The following is a 23,055-nucleotide window of genomic DNA, read 5'->3' as shown; positions in this document are numbered from 1 at the left end:
CATAAACGAAGAGCTTTGTGGGACAGAAAGGGCCCTTCGCAGGGAAGAGTTTTCAGTACTTTGCACTGCTCCTACCCCAATGTGGCCCAAAATCTCACTCCCATAACTAACCTTTGAGATATATTTGTCTTCATATGTCTTCAAAAGAGCCCCTATTGGCTTCCCTCCCCCTCTGCTGGCAAAGTTAAAAACAGCTGAAAAAGCTTTCACTAGATCACCTTTCTTCCAAGTAAGCAAAGGGCACCAACTCAGGGAATCGTCAAACACAACTCCCAAATAGGAGAAAACATTGGTCTTCGGTATTGATGAAAGTCAGAGTTTAAAAGTGAACTGCTTAGCTTTACGAGGTCCCACCTGCATAATGAACGACTTGGCATGATGAAACAACAGGTCCAAGTCCTCCATTAAAAGGGCAAAAGAATTCAGAAGAAGTTGTAGGCCCCTAGCTGTCCTCGCCAAGAGGACTGCGTCGTCAGCGTATAGGAGGACTGTCAGGCTATGCTTGCCTACCTGGGGCCAATCCGCATTTGTGGCCAAAAGGGCCTTCTCTAAGGAATTAATATATAGGTTAAAAAGAAAGGGTGCTAAAATGCACCCCTGATACACCCCTCTCTTGATGTCAAGCTGACAGGACACGTTCAGGTCCTTTGAATAGCGGACAACCGCAGTTTAATCACGGTGAATAAAATGATGTTACTGTCAATGCCAATGGAGGACATCAACTGACACAGCTTGGACCTATTGACCCAGTTGAATGCTGAGGACAGGTCCATGAAGGCTAGGTATATGGGGCTGCAACAAGCCACAGTGTATTTGTTCAGAACCATGTACAGGTTTAAACACTGTTCCACAGTGGACCGACCTGGGCGAAAGCCGTTTTGGATATCGGATAAAAATTTGTTTTCCTCAACCCATGATACAAGTGTGTCAAGTACCATGCAGCCCACCACCTTCACCACAGAGTCCAGCAGAGAAATGGGCCTATAACAATAGGTGCTGTCCCAGTATCTCCTTTTAAATGCTGGGACTATAATCGATAAAGCCCAAGAATTTGTGTGGCCAATCTGGACTACAGTATTGATGACAGCTGTGAGGACAGGCACCCAGGTTTTTAAGTGGGCAATGTAGAGATCTGGTGGGATCCCATCTGGCGTGGGGGCCTTGTTTTAAGATAGACCCAGAATACCGGCACTCACCTCTTGCGTGGTGAAAATAAGTTCTGACTTGCCTTCCACCCTTTCCTGCCCCTCAATTGGAGGGCTATCCGACTGGAAGATACCCTCGAAATTATGTACCCAATCGTCCTCTGTGATTTGGGCATCTAGTAAATTAGCATTATTTCCAGATAGAAATGGGCTGTTAATAATGCCCCAGAACTTTGAGCTATTATGCAGTGTACTAGCCTCCACTAAATTGATCCAGGCCTCCTCCTTCAGGACAGACTCGCGAGTTGCTAGAGCAGCCTTATATGCTCTTCGTAGTCCGTTGACCGTCACCCGGTCTCGGGGCTTAACACCTAAGGCCTGTCTCAGGTTCCTGGAAGCCTGGGAGCTCGCAGAGTCAAACCATCGTGGACCTGGTTGCTAACAGGCCTGTAGAAAGTTCCTTATGACAGTAGACATGAATCCAAATGCACCCATGATGTCCGGAGCACTTCCCTCATCGTCGAGACAGGTGGCAAACTCGCTGCGACACCGAGTTAAAAGTGACTCGTGGAGTAGCTCTGGGACAATCCACCCCCACTTTACGCTCCTTCCCGCTTCCACCTCTTTAAGGGGGACACCAGCCCCCCGCCCACCTTGGTGAGTCCGAGTGTTCGGGTCCAGCCAGTTGAGACACAAATGGGGTTGTGGTCACTGCATTCACTGGCCTGCACAGAAAAATCGGTAAACCGATACCCCGTGGCCATTCCCCTCCGCACCACAATGGCCCCCGTGGTGAGTCGGGCGTTGATGGGGATCTTTTCCCGCGTAGGTTTTCCCCGAGAGATCGTGAGCGACCGCGGCACAAATTTCATCTCCAAATACATGATGTCCCTGTGGCAACAATGTGGAGTGTCCTACAAATTCACCACCCCGTACCATCCCCAGGGAAATGGCCTAGTAGTGCGGTTTAACCGGACTCTGAAGGGGATGATCATGGGTCTAGAAGAGCCCCTCCGACGTAAGTGGGACGTTCTCCTCCCCTACCTCCTGTTTGCCTACCGGGAAGTCCCCCAAAAGTCCTTGGGGTTCAGCCCGTTTGAATTGCTCTATGGGCATCCTGTCCGGGGCCCCCTTAGCCTGGTCAAGGAGGGGTGGGAGACGGCACCCCGAGACCCACCCCAGGATGTGTTTCGATACATCTTGACCCTCCGAAACCAGACTCGGAAGTTCCGAGAGCTGGCCGAGGCCAAACTCGAGGCGAGCCAGGAGGAAATGAAATGCTGGTATGACCAGAATGCCACTCTGGTCGAGTTCCAACCAGGCCAACAGGTCTGGGTGATGGCCCCGGTGAAGCCCTGCGCCTTCCAAGACAGATGGACAGGGCCCTTCAAAGTAGTAGAGCGGAAGAGTCAAGTCACATACTTGGTGGACGTCCAATCCCCTCGGAACCCCCTTCGGGTCCTTCACGTGAACCGCCTCAAGCCTCACTTCGTGCGGACGGAGTTGAGTTTGCTCCTAGCCACAGACAACGGGGCGGAAGAGGAAACGGAGCCTCTCCCTGACCTCCTGTGTGCCAAGGAGAAAGATGGCTCCGTAGAGGGAGTGAGCCTCTCTCCCTCCCTCACTTCCCAGCAACGTGAAGACTGCCGCCAGCTCTTGGGGCAGTTCTCAGACCTTTTCTCCCTCGTCCCAAAGGTCACCGACTGGTGTGTCCACAACGTAGACACCGGAGACAGCTGCCGGCGCAACACCGAGCCTACCGCGTTCCCGACCGAGTCTGGACCTGCATCCAGGCCGAGGTCTCGAAAATGTTAACCCTGGGGTTGGTCGAACCTTCAGACAGTCCCTGGGCCAGCCCGGTGGTATTGGTCCCAAAAGCAGCTGCCCCTGGGGTCGCCCCCGAACTCAGGTTCTGTGTGGACTACCGGGGGATCAATGCAGTCACCCGAGCTGACACTCATCCTATTCCCCGCGCAGATGAGCTCATTGATCGCCCCGGGTCTGCTCACTTCCTCAGTACCTTCGATTTGACCTGCGGTTACTGGCAAATTGCGCTCACCGAGGGAGCCAAGGAGCGGTCCGCCTTCTCCACCCCAGATGGGCACTATCGCTTCTGAGTGATGCCCTTCGGGATGAAAAATGCCCCGGCCATCTTTCAAAGACTGGTTAATCGAGTCCTGGCCGGGCTGGAGGAGTTCAGCGCCGCATATCTGGACGATATCGCGGTATTCAGTTCCCAATGGAGTGAGCACCTCCAGCACCTCCGGAAGGTGTTGATGGCCCTACGTCAGGCAAGCCTAACGGTGAAAGCCAGCAAGTGCCAGATTGGGCAAGGCTCGGTGGTCTACCTGGGGCACCAGGTCGGAAGTGGGCAGGTCGCCCCTCTCCAACCTAAGATCGACGCAATCTTGGCCTGGGAATCCCCCACCACACAAACAGTAGTCCGAGCCTTTCTGGGCCTCACCGGTTACTACCGGAGGTTCATCAGAGGTTACGGCAGCCTAGTGGGTCCCCTCACAGAACTCACTTCCAAAAGACAGCCTAAAAAGGTGCAGTGGACCCCCGCCTGCCAGGAGGCGTTTGACGCCCTGAAAACCGCCATGTGTACTGCCCCCGTGCTCCAAGCCCCCGACTACTCCAAAGAGTTTGTGGTGCAAACCGATGCTTCCGAGCATGGCATTGGAGCCGTTCTCTCCCAGCTCAACGAGAAAGGCATAGATCAGCCCGTATCCTTCATTAGTCGAAGGTTACTGCCCCGAGAACAACGATGGAGCACCATTGAACGCGAGGCGTTCGCCGTAGTCTGGGCTCTAAAGAAGCTACGGCCCTACCTGTTTGGAACCCACTTCCGAGTCCAAATAGATCATCGACCCTTACGGTGGCTCATGCAGATGAGAGGAGAGAACCCCAAACTGCTGCGATGGTCAATCTCCCTCCAGGGGATAGACTTCACAGTAGAGCATCGCCCCGGTACTGACCACGCCAACGCTGACGGCCTCTCCAGATTCTTCCGCCTCAGCGAAGAGAACCCCCAAGAGGATGGGTAGTTCTCTCCGGCCTTCAGCTGGGGGGGACGCGTGTTAGACCCGGCCTCATGGCATGGTCCTCCCTGACCCGTAGCGACCCAACCCTGACCCGAACACCACACCAGGCCCTGAGTACCACGGCCTACCCGGCCCACTCCCTCTGTGACCCCACAGACAACACTGGACTTCCCTGTCCTCACCCCCATCTTCCTGGTACCGGACGCACCCAAACCCCATCGGCCCAAAAGGCCTCCGGTGACCATTCCCCTGCTCCTAAGATGGCCGCCCCCGGCCCCAGGGCGACCTCGGCCCTAGACGCGCCATGCCCGGCTGGGGGGTAAAAGGCTCCCCGTGAGCAAGAGCGGGAGGAGCAATTTCGATCACACCTCCGACCTCCCTTTGATAAATGGGTTTCGATCACCCCTCCGGCCTCCCTGAGGGCTGGCTCCACGCCTGCTGCGTGTCTGGGATCCCTCCAGACCCAACTTGAAAGGATCGAAGGGCCGCGTGGCAGGAAACCCCGACAAGCGACCCCCAGGGGCCAAGACCCCTGCCTGCGAAGACTCCGGACATCAAAGAGGAGCAGACCTATAACAAGGGGTGCTCTGGGACTATCAGGCAGATGGAATCCTGGACCTAAGAGAGCCCTGCTGACATGGTCGCCGCTCGACGGAACATCGAGAAGAAACTACCTGAACCGCGGAACTTTGGTGAGCCCTGCTGACATCGTCGCGGCTCCCACCTGGCAGAGAAGGACTTCTGCCTGAACCAACTGAGCCCTGCTGACATGGTCGCGGCTCCCTTGCAACCTTGAAAACACCTGAGCCCTGCTGACATCGTCGCAGCTCCCACCTGGCAGAGAAGGACTTCTGCCTGAACCATCTGAGCCCTGCTGACGTGGTCGTGGGTCCCTTGCAACCTTGAGAACACCTGAGCCCTGCTGATTGGATCGCGGCTCCCCGAAGATCGTAAGAACTCCGACATCCTTGCACGAGCCCTGCTGACTTGGTTCGGGCTCAAGAGCCTATTCTGGTCCGGCTGGACCCAAGATCATATCGTATCCCCCGGCTCGAGGATTGAGAGCCGTGCGCCGGATACGCACCTGCAGTGACCCTGAACCTTAAGACTGTCCCGCTACCCCTATCTTTGCTGAGACTCTATGAACCCGTGCTCTGTTTGTAAATATGAACCTTGCGGATCATAAAGATCCTGATACATTGCTAAGATAAAGAATACGTTCTTCAGAACTCACGGTGTGGTGTCCCTTTGTCGAGTCGTGCTAACTCAGCGCATGCGACCCTAGATTCGAGATCCTTTCTCTGAAGGGTCCCCCGCCAGTGCTCGGCAGTGTTCCTAGGAGAGTTGGATCACAGGGTGGTCAGGTACACACTCTGTCCCCCCCCCTGAGATCGCCCCTTCTAACAACATTGAAATGAATGGGCTTCTAAAATAAATTGCAGGTAAGTTACTTTTCGTGTTACTTTTCTAACTCAGTGCTGGATACCTAGATTCCGTCCATCATCCCCTTTTGTATCGCTTTGTTTGCCCTAAGTTGGCAGGGTATGCTCAGACGTGAGTCCCTTGCTCACTTTGCCTCTTGATTCAAGATAGCCTTGCTGATGAGGGTTATGAACACGAAACCGGTCTCAGGATACTTGTTTCCGGTCCAGGGAAGACATGGCTTGGCAGTTCGGGCTGGACTGTTCCCATGAGTCACAGGGTCAGACTGATTTGCATATGGCCATGTCTGAACTGGGGTAGCGGAGTGAGCTAAAGAATGGTGATGGATTACAGCCATATCAGTTGACTGGGGGTGAGTGTTTGGTTTGCTCAAACGCTTCGGCCATCATCCCCTTTTGTATCGCGTTGTTTACCCTAAGTTGGCAGGGTATGCTCAGACGTGAATCCCTTGCTCACTTTGCCACTGGATTCAAGATAGCCTGGCTGATGAGGGTTATGAACCCGAAACCGGTCCCAGGATAATTGTTTCCGGTCCAGGGAACCATTGATAAACGCGGCGACCCAGGCTGCGGCGGTGTGTTGTTGTGGACTGCTTTTTAAAATATATTCCTGCTGATTTAATAGCACGCTCTGAAGCATTTTTAATTGCATTTTCCTGCTGATTAAAAGCACGCTCTGAAGCATTTTTAAATTGTATTTTGCGGCTGATTTAATAGCACGCTTGAAGCATTTTAAAATTGTATTTTGCACATATTTGCACTCACCTGCATTTCCCGCCCTCGTGACCCCGTTCCGCCCCGGCTCTGTGCCGTTTGTGCGGAGGGTCAGTTCGAGGAGCGGCACTTCCTGCCTCGTGGCACCACTTCCGCCTCCACGAAACCTTCGCAGGTTAGCGCTCTAGTGCTGCCGAGCCTGCAGATCATATAGACCTCGCTTTCTGCTCCCAGCCTCATTGATAAACGCGGCAACCCAGGCTGCGGCGGTGTGTTGTTGTGGACTGCTTTTTAAAATATATTCCTGCTGATTTAATAGCACGCTCTGAAGCATTTTTAATTGTATTTTCCTGCTGATTAAAAGCACGCTCTGAAGCATTTTTAAATTGTATTTTGCGGCTGATTTAATAGCACGCTTGAAGCATTTTAAAAATGTATTTTGCACATATTTGCACTCACCTGCATTTCCCGCCCTCGTGACCCCGTTCCGCCCCGGCTCTGTGCCGTTTGTGCGGAGGGTCAGTTCGAGGAGCGGCACTTCCTGCCTCGTGGCACCACTTCCGCCTCCACGAAACCTTCGCAGGTTAGCGCTCTAGTGCTCCCTCACCCCTAATATTTAATGGCAGTATGGAGGAAGCGCAGCGGACGAGCGCAGCGGGAGCGCCGACTTCGCGCCGAAGTCGCGCATTAGTCAAGCCCGTCTGCGCCCGTCCGCGTCCGACCTGGCCCTGGGCCCTGTCGTAATGCCCAATTCTACTCTTACACCTCCGCTGCCCTCCTGAGCCTTAATTTACCAGGACCTATTCCCGCTCGCGCCGTTAAGGCGGCCCAGACATGTGGAATTCTCGTTCCATCCGACTTCTCGGCACTGGCTCCTCTCCATGACCCGTCCCCCCCAGTTCCACAATTCTCCACCTCCTTATTGATTTACTATCTTAATACCCGTTCCCTTATTCGCCATCAGCTCGAGGTGTTCCAATTACTGAATCAGAGCTCCATCGATATTCTTCTCCTAGCAGAAACCTGGATCACTGAAGATTCAGCTCCTGATATTCTCGCCGCTATCCCTTCGGGATATTACATTATGCATTCTAACCGGCCTGCTGGGAAGACTGGTGGCGGAGTGGCGGCTATCATCCGCTCTGAACATACTTTTTCTGAGATCACGGTAATTCCTATCCCTAAAACTGAATATCTGGCATTAAAATTCACCTCCCCTAAATCATCCTTTGTTTGTGTTCTTGTATATAGACCCCCTGATTCTATGCCTCTCTTTCCTCAACTCTTCAGTGATGCAATCGCTCAACTAGCAATTAACCACGCCAATATCGTGGTAATTGGTGATTTCAATTATTGGCCATTCGATGTCCACGAAAGTCAATCGTCGGTAGAATTCACGGACCTTCTAAAAGGTATGAATCTTTTACAACACATTCACACCCCCACCCATCTAAAAGGTCATATTCTCGACCAAGTCTGGACATCAAACCTCGATATTTCATCTCCCTCAGTTTTCCCTTGCTCCTGGTCTGACCATTATTTCATCTCCTTCCACCTATATCTGCACACTTCGTGTCCTCCCCCCCGTACCACAAATATCATGGCTCGCAACTGGAAAAGGGCCAACTTGCCTGAGTTTTATAACTCACTGACCTCTACTGCGCCCTCGTCGTCGACCTCATTAGAGAATCAGACTGACAATCTGGATGAATGGCTGCGTCAGGCTAGTGACAAAGCTGCCCCTCTCAAAAAAATCAAAACTAAGCGCCCCCACGACGCACAACGTTGGTTTACGGACCAACTAAAAGCGGATAAACTTGCACTGCAGCAAGCTGAACGCCGCTGGTGTCGCCATTATGATCCTCAGCTTAAATTCGCTTACACCGAGACCTTGAAATCTTATAAACGATCAATCTTGGCAGCCAAGACGGCATATTTCTCACAAAAAATTTTGAACTCTAATAACAAAACTAAAGATATCTTTTCAATAGTGAATGAGCTCTCCCTGCCAGATAGAGTCACCCCTCAACCCCTGCCGACCCAAACCCTCTGTGACTCGCTCAATTCCTACTTCACAGAAAAAATAACTACAATAAAAAACAATATTCCGACTCCGGCATCTCCTAGTTCTCCTCCTCTTCCCCCTACAAATACTAGCATCTTGACAGAGTTCTCACCTATATCTTCAGAAGAGTTCATCTCTCTCCTTCATAAAGTCAGCTCAGGATCCCCCAATGACTGCTGTCCCCCGCAGGTTCTGAAAGAAGCCTTTCTTGCTTGCCCAGGCCCCCCTTTAGCACTACTTAATAACTCTCTTGCTATCGGGGAGGTCCCAGCTTCTTTCAAGCAAGCTGCAGTTCTACCTATATTAAAGAAACCCAATGCTGACCCCACTATACTCAGCAATTATTGACCCATTTCCCTTCTACCCTACCTAGGAAAGATCTTGGAGACCTACGTCACCCGCTGTTTGAGCTCTTTCATAGAGAAATCATCCTTTTTAGACCCGCAACAAGCGGGATTCAGACCCCTCCACTCCACCGAGGCGGTCATTGTAGCTGTCATGGACACCCTTAGGAAAGGTGCGGACAAAAACACTTCTCAAGCCCTTGTCCTATTGGATCTCTCGGCAGCATTCGACACGGTCGATCACAACATCTTGATCGACCGTGTCCATAACGCCGGCATTCAAGGAGTGGCCCTTGACTGGCTCAAATATTTCCTTCATCAACGTTCACAGTCCGTTCACCTTTCCACTTTCTCCGCACCTTACACTTCCCTTCCCTGCGGTGTCCCTCAGGGCTCAGCACTATCTCCTCTCCTTTTTAATTTGTATCTCCAACCACTTTTAGCTTCCCTCCGCAACTCCCCGGTCACAATTTTTAATTACGCGGACGACCTTCAGTTAATTTTTCCCATAGACTCCCTCCCCTCCTCCCGTACCAATTTTCAGACCACCATGTTGACCATTGCAGAGTGGATGCACCACAGCCACTTAAAGCTGAATCCTACCAAGACTGAGCTCGTCTTGGTAGGAGGCCCCAATCACCCTTGGAATTCTACTTTCTGGCCAACATCCTTGGGGCCAGCACCCTCCCCTTTGAGCTCAGTCAAAAGCCTGGGGGTGATCATTTCTGAAGATCTTTCAATGAGACCGCATATCAACGCGGTCACTTCTGCCTGCTTCTTCCACCTCAGGCGGATCCGTAAGATCAGCAGGTTTCTCAGCAAAGAGGCCCTGACCCAAGTTGTCATTGCGTTCATCACCTCCAGGCTCGATTATGCCAACATTCTTTATGCAGGAATTCCTGCATGCCACCTCCAACGACTGCAGCTGGTGCAGAATCAGGCCGCCCGCCTGATTTTCCACCAGCCCAAACACCAGCACGTCACGCCCCTCCTCCGCAGTCTACATTGGCTTCCTGTTTCGAAACGCTGCACTTTTAAATTGGCATGCACTACCTTTAAGGCCCTTTCAGATGCAGCCCCCGCTTTCATTACTTCGGCCTTGTCCCGTCATATCCCTACTAGAGCTCTTCGCTCAGCCTCATTAAACTTCCTTGAGGTCCCCAGATTTAAAAGGAAAAAGCACGGTGGCCTGAGCTTCTCCGTCCTGGCCCCCTCCACTTGGAACTCCCTTCCACCTTCTCTCCGTCTCTGTCCAAAGTATGATTGCTTCCGCAGACTTTTAAAAACCCTGCTCTTCCAAGCCGCATATGACTAAACCTCCCGCCTCTGGCCCACGCTACTTGTCAATGAGCGCCAAGAAACCGATGGTGATAGCGCGCGTTATAAATAATTTTAATAATAATAATAATAATAATAATAATAATAATAATAATGGAAGACATGGCTTGGCAGTTCGGGCTGGACTGTTCCCATGAGGCACAGGGTCAGATTGATTTGCATTTGGCCATGTCTGAACTGGGGTGGCGGAGTGAACTAAAGAATGGCGATGAATTAAACCCAGATCTGTTGACTGGGAGTGAGTGTTTGATTTGCTCAAATGCTCCGTCCATTATCCCATTTTGTATCGCTTTGGATACCTAGATTCAGCACTGGGACATTCCCTTGAAACAGGTAAGTAAACACGTTTTGGTTATTTGTACAATTTAAAAAAATATTTTTAGATTTCAAAACTCCACACTTTTAAACATTTTGGAGAAAAAGTGTCCATGTTATCCTATGGAGGGAAAACAGGTTAACGGTTCTTAGGTAAGTAATTGACTGTGGTAGTTAAGGTTCTGGGGTTAGACTCCGGGGGTCTCCCAGGATAGGTGATGCACTGTTGTTGCACCCTCAGCGGCACTAGGACGGCCGGGTGCAGAGTGTTGAGGCCCAATGTTATCCTATGGAGGATAGGGGGCTTTGTTTGATGGCGGCTGGCAAGCAGGCCACAGGATTGTGGGAGCAAAGCTCTGAGGGTATAGCTCAGGGCAAGTTGGGGACCAAAGGTGCACCCTCAGCGGCACTAGGGCGGCCGGGCGCAGTGGCTGTTTTGAGCTCGGGTGCCCTGTTGATTTCAATGGAGATTCTCCGGGACAAAGAAACACTGCAGGCTTGTGGACAAGGATCTTCCAGGAGCTACCACCACTTCGACTGGTAAGTTGGGATCTTGAAGGTTGGTTAGGCACCGCTGGGTTGGGCACACAAGGCCGTGGGGCGTCAGATGTAGGGGTGCCTTTGGACATCGGATTTTCTTACCCGCTCCGGTCGCGGTAGGGGGAATTCTCTGGATTGAGGCTACAGATGTCTTCTGGAGGCTTGAGGCAAGTCATGGGTCGCCGGATCTGGGGTCAGGATTGCCGGGGGGACCTCCTTGTGGTGGTTTTCCACTCGAGCTTGGGTCGGGTTCGGTGGGTGTGGAGTGGGCTGGATTCTCGGTTTCTGGCTGGCACCAGAAGCTGCAGTTTAAACACGTCCGGTGTTCACAGGAGAAACAGTCTTGAAAGTGAAGGCAGGCAGGTCCTCTGGGGTTTGTGAGGGTGCTGGCTGCTGGAAAGGCCAGGGTTACGCAGGAGCAGGTTCAAGGGGAGACAGGCCTGTAGGGCTGGGGCCAAGTCAGTGGGCTTTGTCCTCTTGTTAGCTCTGCACGGCTTCTCATCCTTCTCTTCTTTTCTTGTTGTTGCTGGATCTGAGGAAGGAAGGTTCAGGCTGCCACTAAATACTAAATTTAGGGGATTTACAGGTAGGTAAAGGGCAGAGACCAATGGGTCCCTTCCCTGGGGTGGGTACACACCTTATTATGTCACTTTCCAGTGGGAGGGGGCAGGAGCCTGTCCCAGGTTGGCTGGGTCCCCCCATCCTCAGGATGGTGGGGACTCGAGGTTGTGCTTCACCTCGCCTCCCCACCTTAGGGGTGGAGTTGGCAGAGGTGGGCACACCTCTCTTCCGCACTTGTTTTTCCCGCCGGTTCTCCCACCCAAAGTGGGGGGTAGAACCACTGGGGACCCATTGCTAAAAGCGGCAAATGGTCTGGAGAGTCTCATAAAGGTGGCATGCCTTTGAAGCTTCCCCTTCGTGAACCCTGCCTATCCTGGGGGAGGAAGCTAGGCACCTCTTCCCAGGGTGTGCATTGTTTCAGGCCCCCGAGAGCAGCAAGCTCTCGGCCCAGGCGTCCAGAAACATGTCTGGTGGTGGCAGCCTAAGCAGCCACTCAGTCAGGTCACTAGGAGTTGGTTGAGTTTCAGGGGGCATCTCTAAGTTGCCCTCTGTTGTGTATTTTACATTAAATACCACACTGGCATCAGTGTGGGTTTAATGTGCTGAGAAGTTCGATACCAAACTTCCCAGTCTTCAGTGTAGCCATTATGGTGCTGTGGAGTTCGCAATGACAAGCTCCCAGCACCATATATTCTTAATGGCAGCACTGCACTTACAATGTCCAGGAATAAACTTGGGCACTGTAGGGATATAGAGCTCATGCACCTGTACTCTCACCACTGGCATAGGGCACCCAGCTAGAGAGGTGACTGATGTATGCCAGGGCAGTGGTTTGTGGGCATGGCACACAAGGATGTGTGCCATGTCGACTCTTCACTTTGTTCTGCACCAAGTTACTGCAACTGAAACCCACTGTTCGAGGCATATGAGCTGCAGAATTCACGCTCTGTGCATAGATCGCCATCTGTTGTTGGGTTTGGATGCTTGCACCTTGTTGTCTTTGAAGAAGTCTTTTGTAGTCACGAGATAGGTGACTCCTCCCTTGGACGATAGTGTGCATGGGCATCGACTCCATCCTCAGATTGTTTTTTTCCGCCATCTGGTTCGGATGTAACTTCAGCGCTCCGGTTCGGCACCATATCTCCAAACCTTTTTGACGCGCAAACCATCATAAAATTCGACGGTATTGTTTCTCGATCGCGTGACCTTCGACGCGCTCCTCAAATATCCCATTCCGGTCGTCAACACAGACCGCTGGGCCTATCGACGCCATTCGGTCCTACGGCTCATGGAAAGGACTCCACACAGTGACCACCACAAGGTCTGTAATCTGGGTATCTCGACCAAGCACGACGAGAATAATTGCCATGCCTGCGCCTCCTTTCGATCCAAAAAGACCATCCGTGATCGCCGGGCTGAGGTTCTTTGATTTTCAACTTCATTCCGTATTCAGCCGCCATTTTCTGCCTCGTCGCCATTTTGTATTGCTTTAACTCAGGCAGCACGGCTAACAGAGTGTTTTTGCCGTTTCCAGCTGCTACGTGTCATTCTGTTAAAAAGTAACCTGCCCTTGCTTACAAAACCGATCTCAGGGACTGGCCGAGTCCACTAATCCATGTCTGGACTAATTGATCCCTGTCTCGACTGACTCTGTCTTATCCGACTGGCCTTCGCTATTCTGTTCTTGTATTCTCTTGTTACACAACTATCCTTTGAGGCACACAAATATATCCTGCCACCTGCAAACTAAATTACAGGCACTAGTACTGATTAACTGGTGGGAAGGATTGATACACGGGGTCTGAAAGAAGGGCGTATTTGGACATTCGATACCTTGTTTTCCAACTTTTCCTATTGGCTAGCTTTGTATGTATTGGGAGTATACGTTGTAAATATGTGTGCTATAAAAGATTGTGCGCCACGGAATAGAAGTGGCAGTCTCCTAAGAGCCTACTTTGTACTTCTGGGACAACTGTCCTTAGCTGCAGCTAATAAACCTGGTTTTCTATGCCTAACAGAGTGTCTCGTGTCTCTGTCCGACAAGGCAGGTGAACTCGGAGATTTAAGGCGTGCCCTGCGCCACCAGGCCCATAAGGCCCGGTTCTTCAACTGGCGCCCAATGTAGGGCGGGATCAGCGGTAGCGGTTCAGCCCGAGGGTCGTGAGAAGCCTCGCAAGAAAATTCTGGAGGATTCGCGAACCACGTCAAGCGACCCCGGTATGTGGAAGTGGACCGAAGGTCTTTTGCAGCGCGGCTACTCCTTTCCGACAGCTGCTGATGACTGCTGCCCTGACTTCCGCCCTGTCTTGGCCCCTTTGGTGACGACTGGTATTGCGAGACATTAGACGGACCTCTGTTGGTGTGAGAAAAACATCTAGTTAAGTATTTGTGGGTAGTGCCCACTTCTTTGTTTTTGTTTTTGTTTGGGTTTGTTATTAGACTATTGCAATAGCCGAAGCCAAGGGGTAAGTACGTTTGTGCTGTGTGATTTGCTCTAAACCCCTTGAAGTTTGTGAATAGACCAGTGATTCAAAAATGCCTGGTCTTAGCAAGTTTAGGAAGCTTTGTTGTTTTGATTGCAATAGGGATTGCTGGCTGAAGGATTCTTGTCCAATTCCTCCGGGTGGAACTCCCACTTACGAGCTCTATTCGAAACATGGTGTTGGCCCCATTGTCTTTAACGATGTATGGATCCGATACACGAAGAAAGATGGTGTTCTGCAGTGGCCACAAAATGGTAGCTTTGAGTCTGTTATACTAGATAATCTGGAAGCAATTTTGTTCAAAAGAAAAGCCCGGCCGGCAATGTTTGATTCTTTCCGCCTCTGGCGTAAGGAAGCCAAACAGAGAGAAATTAAGCAGGCAAAAAGAGATCGGAAAGAGAAAGGTATGACTTAAAGATAATGAGATTGACCAGGGAATTAAAGTCTCTGACAGACAGCATTGTATGGCAATTGATAAATGTCAATCCTGTATTTCCTACTTCCCCACAGAGTAGGGATCTTGACGAAGATCCCTTAATGTCCCATTTGTTGAGATTGGCTCTGCCCTATGTACAAGGTGCTAATGCACCCCTATTGTTACCACCTGTCCAGACACCTGTTGTTCCACCATTTGTCCCGGCTCTTCCACAATTGCCTCTTCCAGTATTGCCACCCCAGCCTTCTTTGCCACCGACTCCAGTTCCTCGGACTCCTGACTTCAGTCTCCTTTACACCCGGTTCCTCTTGTAACAGTCACCCCTTCTAATGCTTTGCCTCCCGTTCTACTGTCTGATTCTCCCACAACTCGTAAACGATTGGTCGATACTGTTTCTGGCCTTTTCTTCCCGTAGTCAACTTCCAGGTCCCGAAGAGCGAATTGTGTTGAATAATCTAGCTCACAAATGGATTATGAGTGGTCCACAGTATAGTGTGCATGATCTCATGAGTACTTTTCACCAGTGGGATGCGCCCAGACAGAGATATGTTTTTAATGTTATGTGTGACACTCTTGTCAAAGGATGGGAGGATATGGAATTGGGTTCAGCTCCTGAGGGTCTGTTAGATGTACAGGCTTGTAATGACCGTATTTTCTGAGTAGGTTATCCGCTCATCAGAGCACCAAAAACCCAGTCACCACGTAACCTCATCCCTTCCCAGACCCTATTTACAACAGTACCTGGGGTACTTACCTGGGAATGGGGAACCCACATTATATACAAGCTTATACAGCTAATATCCCATATCCTATGTTCTCACCTTCTAGCCCCACTACAATCCGGTCTGAGCTAACCTACTCTCCCTTATGTTGGAGAGCAGCAATTTATAGTGTTCCCACTTGTAGTCCCACAACGATCTGGCTCGGACCACTCTACCCCCCCTCACTCCTCGGGGAGCAGCTCCAACATATAACGCTCTATCCTAAGCGATCTCATTATCCTATTAATACCTCCTGCTCACTTTTGGGGATTTCCTAAGTACCTAATATCTACTGGAAGTATCCTCTATCATATGAATTGATCTCTCATGTAATGGATAGGAGATCCAATCCTTTCACACAAGAACTGCCAAATTATCACATTCAATAATTATTCCCTGATATAATTCACACTCTCCCCTTGGTCATCAGTTACCTTCTCAGAAGGGAATGCCATCCTTCTGTTCTTCAGCACCTGGCTATGAGAAAGGTTAATTCTATCACAGAAATAATTACTCAGATGTAAAAGGGGTCTCTTTATTAAACAATAGAAATAAACATTGCATGCATAATAGCACCTAGCAACGTAAGCATAGCCTGAAAAGTAAAGATGATTAAACATGAATGCACCAACACATATGGGAAACTAAACTGATCCGAGGTTCCAGTGCATGAATACTATGCCTGGCTGCTAGTTTTATTTTGTGACTGCCTTGCTGCTAATTTTATCGTACTTGCTGCTATTAGGGAAACTGGGGGAAATCAGTTCTTTTAATTTAGTCGTGTTTTTAGAATCACTTGCACTTTAGTTGCTTTTTAAACTTTAGTTTGTACCTTACTCTCCTGTGTGCTACCTTCACTGCCTGTGCCCCGTTCCACCGCGGGTTCTCCCGTTTGAGTGGAGGGCACGTCGGTAGAGAGCTGGTCCCGTTCTCATTGGCCGGTGCTGGTCAGGTGGGGCGCCAGACTCTTGACCGGACACATTTAACCGGGATGAATATCTCCGCGTACAGCGGACGTGCACAGCGGTCGTGCGCCGAAGTTGCGCCAAAGTTAAGCCCGTCTGCGGCCGTCCGCGCTGAGGACGGGCTGCAGGACGGGCTGCAGGACGGGCTGCGCAGAGAAGATATTGCTACATTGGTGGCTAGCCAGGTAACCTTGTCCTATGCTTATAATGATATTGTAGCACTAAAGCCCACCTTTCTACCCTGCCACTATAGTTTTACCCCGGAGGCTTTTCTTTGCTCACCTTTATGCTGCTGTTATACTGCTCATATAGAGCCCTTTCTTCCTGATCCCTCTAAAAGGCAGACCTTGGCTAAAACCTTTACTACGCCTACCGCCTATACGGAAGGGGGCTACCTCATCAATACCAGACCATTGATTAAAAACAATATCGCGTTCCACAATTTCGTTACAGCCAGGAACCCTTCGTGGGTTTTTGTTTCTGAAACCTGGGCGTCTGAAGCCTCTGGCCCTGACCTTCTGAACGCTATTCCCGAGGGCTATGCGTTAGCCAGATTGGATAGAGTGGGTCGCAGGTGCGGAGGTTTGGAAATCTTATATAAAGTTTCATCCATTTGCCGCATTAAAACTCTCTCTGCTCCTTCAGATCTCTTTCAGGCTGTTCACTTTTTCATATCTTCTTCTCCCTCAGTATCCTTTACTGGTCTTCTCATTTATAGACCTCCTGCTCCTAGATCCAGTTTTAGTCATAATTTACTCAAAATCCTAATACCCTACTTTGGCAAACCCCACCTTACGGTTATGGGGGACCTAGATTTCCATCTAAATGACCTTGGCTCTAATGATACTCTTTCCTTGGTGGACCCCCTGGCTGCATGTGGCATGCGCCAGCTGGTAATTAGTCCCGCCCATCTGGCTGGTCATATTCTGGACGGGGTGTTTTCCAACGACCCTAGACTCTCTACGGGTCCTCCTATTCCCCTGGTCTGGTCAGACCATTTTGCAGTCCCCCTGGAACTTAAATCTTCCCTCTCTTCCTCACCGCCCCTCGGCCCCACCAATAAAGAACTTAGGCGGAATTATAGGGGTATCACGAATGACTCTCTTGCCCCCCTCATGGCACAAGTCACTATCTCTTCTGTGAAGGATGCCAGTGATGCCGCACTGGAACTTTCCAACTCTTTCTCCAGAGCAGTAGATCTTTTAGCCCCTGCCTCTCTTTGCTATTCAGCTAGGTGGAAACCTTCAGCCCCCTGGTTTATAGAGCCTCTCAGGCTCTTAAGGCAGAGTTACAGGAAACAGGAGAGACTATGGCGAAAAACCTGGGATCCCACAGACAGAGAAAAACATAAGTCTTTGATTGGAGACTATAAGGCAGGGTCATTAAAGAAAAGCAGGCCTATTTCTGTAACCTAACTACGTCCCTCACCTCCTCTAGGGAACTATTTAAGATCGTTGATTCTTTGTGTTCTCTACAAACTCCTGATCCCATCATAGGTTCCCAAGAGCTGTGTGACAAGCTCTCGCAGTTTTTCCACACTAAAATCGCTGATATCTATTCCACTCTTGAAGCTCAGAGAGATCTAATGAGCTCTCATCCTGTTCCAGCTCAGCCTGCTTTAGAGTGCTGGGCAAAGGATCCCTCCAAGAGTCTTACTAACTTCCCTCTCCTCACTCTCGAACATCTTGACTCGCTTTTGAATAGAACTAAATCAGGATCTCCACTGGACCCTTGCCCTTTGAGGGTCCTGAAAGAGTGTAGGGAAATGCTGCTGCCCCCTCTTCTTGAGGTGATGAATCGTGCCATGACTGAGGGCCTGTTTCCAGCAGCATGGAAAAAAGCTATAATCAAGCCTCTACTTAAAAAGCCGACTCTGGATCCGGAAACCCTCAAAAATTTTCGACCAATATCTCTGCTGCCTGCCCCAGCTAAAATCCTTGAATTCCATCTTAATCAGCATTTGACTACCTTTCTTGATGCGTCTAGGTTCCTGGATCAATCTCAGCATGGGTTCTGGAAATTTCACTTCACCGAGTCGGCCCTTACGGTAGTGGTAGACAACATCCGATCAAAGGACGACCGAGGCCAGACTACTTTTCTGGTCCTACTCGATCTGACTGCAGCCTTTGATACCCTATCTCCCTCTACTTTAACAGCTCGTCTGAGGGAGATAGGGGTGGAGGGCCTAGCATTGAGCCTTCTGACCTCCTTCCTTAACCAGAGAGAGCAGAGGGTCAAGCTAGGAGAGTACCTCTCCCCTGCTACACCTGTGCAATGTGGGGTCCCACAGGGGTCGGCCTTGAGTCCGACCCCTTTCAACATCTATGTGGCCCCTCTTTCCAGACTAGTAAGATCGCATGGGATGGAGGTGGTGTCATACGCCGATGACACACAGATCATGGTGTCCTTCTCCCACTCGGTGAGTACCTCCGCGATCAGCTTCAGGAACTGCATGCAAGCAGTCTCTGAGTGGATGATCTTAAACTCACTGAAGCTGAACGGAGAGAAAACTGAGGTCTTGATCTTTGGTAAGGATCAAGACACACGGTCAAGCGATTGGTTGCCTCCTTCCCTTGGAGCCTGTCCTCTGCCTTCGAAATCCGCCCAAAATCTGGGCATGATTATCGACACCTCGCTTGCCATGACACAGTAGGTTAATAGAACTGTGTCCACCTGCTGGGGAGTCATTAATATTTTTAGAAAAATCTCCCATTACCTCTCCCCCCAGCCCGCAAACAGACTGTGGTTGCTTTAGTTGCATCACGATTGGATTACTGCAACGCGCTTTATGCAGACATCAATAAAGGCCTTATCCGACGTCTTCAAATCATCCATAACGCGGCTGCTAGATTTGTCCTGGATGTTCCTAACATCTCCTCAGCCACTCTCGCCAGGAAGAGTCTGCATTGGCTCTCGATCCAGGCCAGGATCTCTTTTAAAATCCTGTGCCTGGTTTTCAGCGCTCTGTCTGGCGGGTGTGCTGAAGTTATAAGTTCCCTTCTGGTTCCTTACACCCCCAGTAGAAACTTACGCTCCGCTAGCAAGAACCTTCTATCCGTCCCTCGGACAAACAGAGTCAGATGGGGTTAAAGGGCCTTTTCCTCTGTGGCCCCTAAACTGTGGAACGCCCTCCCCTCCGAGCTAAAAACACAATCTTCCATGGCGCTTTTTAAGAAATCCTTAAAGACGTGGCTCTTCATCGAGGCCTACCCATAGACATGCTCTTGGACCTAGGATTATGTTTTTTGATTATGTTTTTGGTTTGGCGCCTGGACTCACGATGGGCTAAGTTGCGCTATATAAGTTTATTTCATTCATTCAAAAGGAAAGTGATTACTAACAGGTAACTGAAAGAAAAGTGATTGATTATAAACAGATATAATGAAAGTATTAACACCTCACCCTCAGAAAGGGAATCCACTTCTCTATCCCTCTCTGGTTGGATCAGAACTCTCTGCTCACTGAGCCACCATCACCACTGCACGTTCCCTTCTGCACATGTAATTCCAACTGCTCCAAAATCCATCTGCTCTTTCTCTCCTCCAAAGATTGTCTCTGTCTCTCAGCTCTGCACCGTCCAATCTGCACTGGCTTCTCTCTCCAACGGACTGTCTTCACTTCCAAGCTTCACTCCAATAGTTCAATTTCCGCTATTCTGAGAACCATATGTTCTTTCTCTCCTCCAAAGATTGTCTGCCAGTCCAAACTTCATCTCTCCCACTGACTGACTGACTGACGATGTAATTCTAACAGCTCCAAACACCATCAATCAATCAATCATAGCATTTGTATAGCGCGCTACTCACCCGGAGGGTCTCAAGGCGCTTGGGGGAGGGGGAGTCCGCTACTGCTCGAACAGCCAGGTCTTGAGTTGCTTCCTGAAGGAGAGGTGATCCTGGGTCAGAATTAGGTGGATGGGGAGGGAGTTCCAAGTCTTGGCTGCCAGGTAGGAGAAGGATTTTCCTCCCGTGGTGGCTCTTCGGATGCGTGGAACGGTGGCGAGGGCATGGCTGGTCGATCGTAGCTGGCGGGTGGGAGTGTAGAAGGTCAGGCGGTTGTTGAGGTACCTGGGTCCCAGGTCGTGGGGGCCTTGTGTGCGTGGGTGAGGAGTCGGAACGTGATTCTTTTGCTGACGGGGAGCCAGTGCAGGTCTCTCAGGTGTCCGGAGATGTGGCTGTGTCGGGGGATGTCCAGGATGAGTCGTGCGGAGGCGTTCTGGATGCGTTGGAGTCTTTTCTGCAGTTTGGCTGTGGGTCCAGCGTAGAGGGTGTTTCCGTAGTCCAGTCGGCTGGTGACGAGTGCCTGAGTGACCGTCTTCCTGGTTTCGGCAGGAATCCATCGGAAGATCTTTCAAGGCATGCGTAGGATGTTGAAACACGACGATGAGACGGCGTTGACTTGTCTGGTCATAGAGAGGGAGGAGTCCAGGATGAAGCCAAGGTTGCGTGCGTGGTCTGTTGGTTTGGGTGCGCTGCCAGGGCAGGGGACCACCAGGATTCGTCCCAGGCAGAGGGTGATGATCCCAGGATGAGGACTTCCGCCTTGTCTGAATTCAGTTTCAGGCTGCTGTTCTTCATCCACTCGGCTACGTCTTTCATCCCTTTGTGTAGGTTGGTTCTGGCGGTGGCGGGGTCGTTGGTGAGGGAGAGGATCAGCTGGGTGTCGTCGGCGTAGGAGATGATGTTGAGGTTGTGGTGGCGTGCGATGGCCGCGAGGGGGCTCATGTAGATGTTGAAGAGGGTGGGGCTGAGAGAAGATCTTTGTGGTACGCCGCAGGTGACTTCGGTGGCCTCGGATCTGAACGGGGGGAGGCGGACTCTCTGGGTTCTTCCGGCGAGGAAGGAGATGATCCACTCGAGTGCCTTCTCTTGGATGCCGATGTTGTTGGGGCGCTGCACTAGGGTGCGGTGGCAGACAGTGTCGAACGCTGCGGAGAGGTCTAGGAGAATGAGGGCCGCTGTTTCCCCGTTGTCGAGCAAGGTTCGGATGTCATCTGTGGCTGCGATGACGGCGGTCTCGGTGCTGTGGTTGGCTCGGAAGCCAGACTGCGAGTGGTCAAGGGATCCGTTCGTCTCGAGGAAGGCGGCAAGCTGTCTGTTGACGGTCTTCTCGATGACTTTGGCAGGAAAAGGGAGGCGCAAGATGGGGGGGTAGTTTTTGAGGTCGGTGGGGTCCGCTCATGGTTTCTTCAGCAGGGCGCTGAGTTCGGCATGCTTCCTGCGCTCCGGGAAGGTGGCGGTGTTGAAGGAGCAGTTGATGATGTCCCGGAGATGGGGTGCGATGACAGAGTCGGCCTTGTTGAAGACGTGGTGGGGGCATGGGTCGGTTGGTGATCCGGAGTGGATGGTATTCATCGTGCGGATGGTGTCTTCGGTGCTGACCGTTGTCCAGGCGCGGAGGGTGGTGGTGGGGGGCGTCGGTTCGGTGGTAGGGTGCATGGGCTGTGTGCTGAAGCTGTTGTGTATGTCTGCGATCTTGCTGTGAAAGAACGAGGCGAGTGAGTTGCAGAGGTCTTGTGAGGGAGTGATGTCGTTGTTTCCGGCGCTGGGGTTGGATAGCTCTTTGACGATGCTGAAGAGTTCCTTGCTGTTGTGGGCGTTGTTGTCTAGTCGTTCCATGAATGCTGTCTTCTTGGTGGTGTGGATCAGCTGGTGGTGGTTGCGGGTGGCGCGCTTCAGGGCGGTCATGTTGGCTGTGGTCGGGTCTTTGCGCCAGGCATTCTCGAGGGTGCGGCAGTTCTTCTTTGAGCCCTTGAGTTCGTCGGTGAACCAGGGGGCTTTCTTGCTGCCGGGTCTGCTGGGAGGGGTCTTCAGTGGAGCGAGGTCATCTGCCCAGATGGTGATCCACGGTGTGAGGTTGTTGGCTGCTAGGCTGGGGTCCGTTGAGCTGGCGGGATGGTTCTGGCTCAGGGATGTGGTGAGCTGGTCGGTGGTGATCTTGTTCCAGCTCCTGCGGGGAACCTGTTGCGGGTGGTGGTGGGTCGTGGTCCTTTGGAAGCTGAACTGGACGCAGCTGTGGTCTGTCCAGTGAAGTCCGGTGGTGTGGCTGAAGGAGATTACTTGCTGGATGAGAAGATGGGGTCAAGCGTGTGTCCGGCATAGTGGGTGGGGGTGTTCACCAGTTGCTTGAGTCCGAGGTTGGCGAGGTTGTCCAGCAGGGTGGTGGTGTTGTTGTCATTGTTGTTCTCCAAGTGGAAGTTGAGGTCCCCTAGGAGGATGTAGTCGGCGGAGGAGAGGGCGTGCGGGCTGATGAAGTCTGCGATGTCTTCGCTGAAATGTGGGCATGGTCCCGGGGGTCTGTAGATGAGGGTGCCTCTGAGGGTGGTCTTGTGGTCGGTGTGTATCTGGAAGTGCAGGTGTTCGGCGGCTGTGAGGATGTCGTCGGAGTTGGTCGTGATGCGAATGGTGTTCTTGTGTACGATGGCGATGCTTCCTCCGGTCTGGTAGACGCGGTCCCTCCGGGTGATCTTGTATCCGTCCGGGATGGCGATGGCGATGTCGGGCGCTGAGGAGGCATTCATCCAGGTTTCCGTGAGGAAGGCGACGTCTGGAGATGTGGTGTCGAGTAGGTTCCAGAGCTCTACGGCGTGTCTGTGGATGGAGCGGGTGTTGAGCAGGATGCATTTCAGGTGGTTGCTGTTGGTGTTCGGCTTGGCGGGTGAGGTGCAGGTCTGGAGGCAGGTGAACTTGCAGGCTTGGCAGGTGAAGAGTCCGTGGGTGCGTCTCAGGGTGGCTCGGTAGCAGCCGGGGATCCGGCCGGTGTTGAGTGCGTTGAGGGTGGCGGCGTCGTAAGTCCGGTGGGTGGGCTGGCTTCTGCGGGGACCAGGGGTTCTGGCGCTGGGCGCAGTCCAGGCGTGGACGGGCGTAGAGGGGCTTGCCTTCGGCGCACAATCGGCGCACCCG

This window comes from Lissotriton helveticus, chromosome 1_2 (assembly GCF_964261635.1).
Source record: "Lissotriton helveticus chromosome 1_2, aLisHel1.1, whole genome shotgun sequence".
NCBI classification, from domain to species: Eukaryota; Metazoa; Chordata; class Amphibia; order Caudata; family Salamandridae; genus Lissotriton; species Lissotriton helveticus.
Note: the sequence above shows the minus strand (reverse complement) of the source record.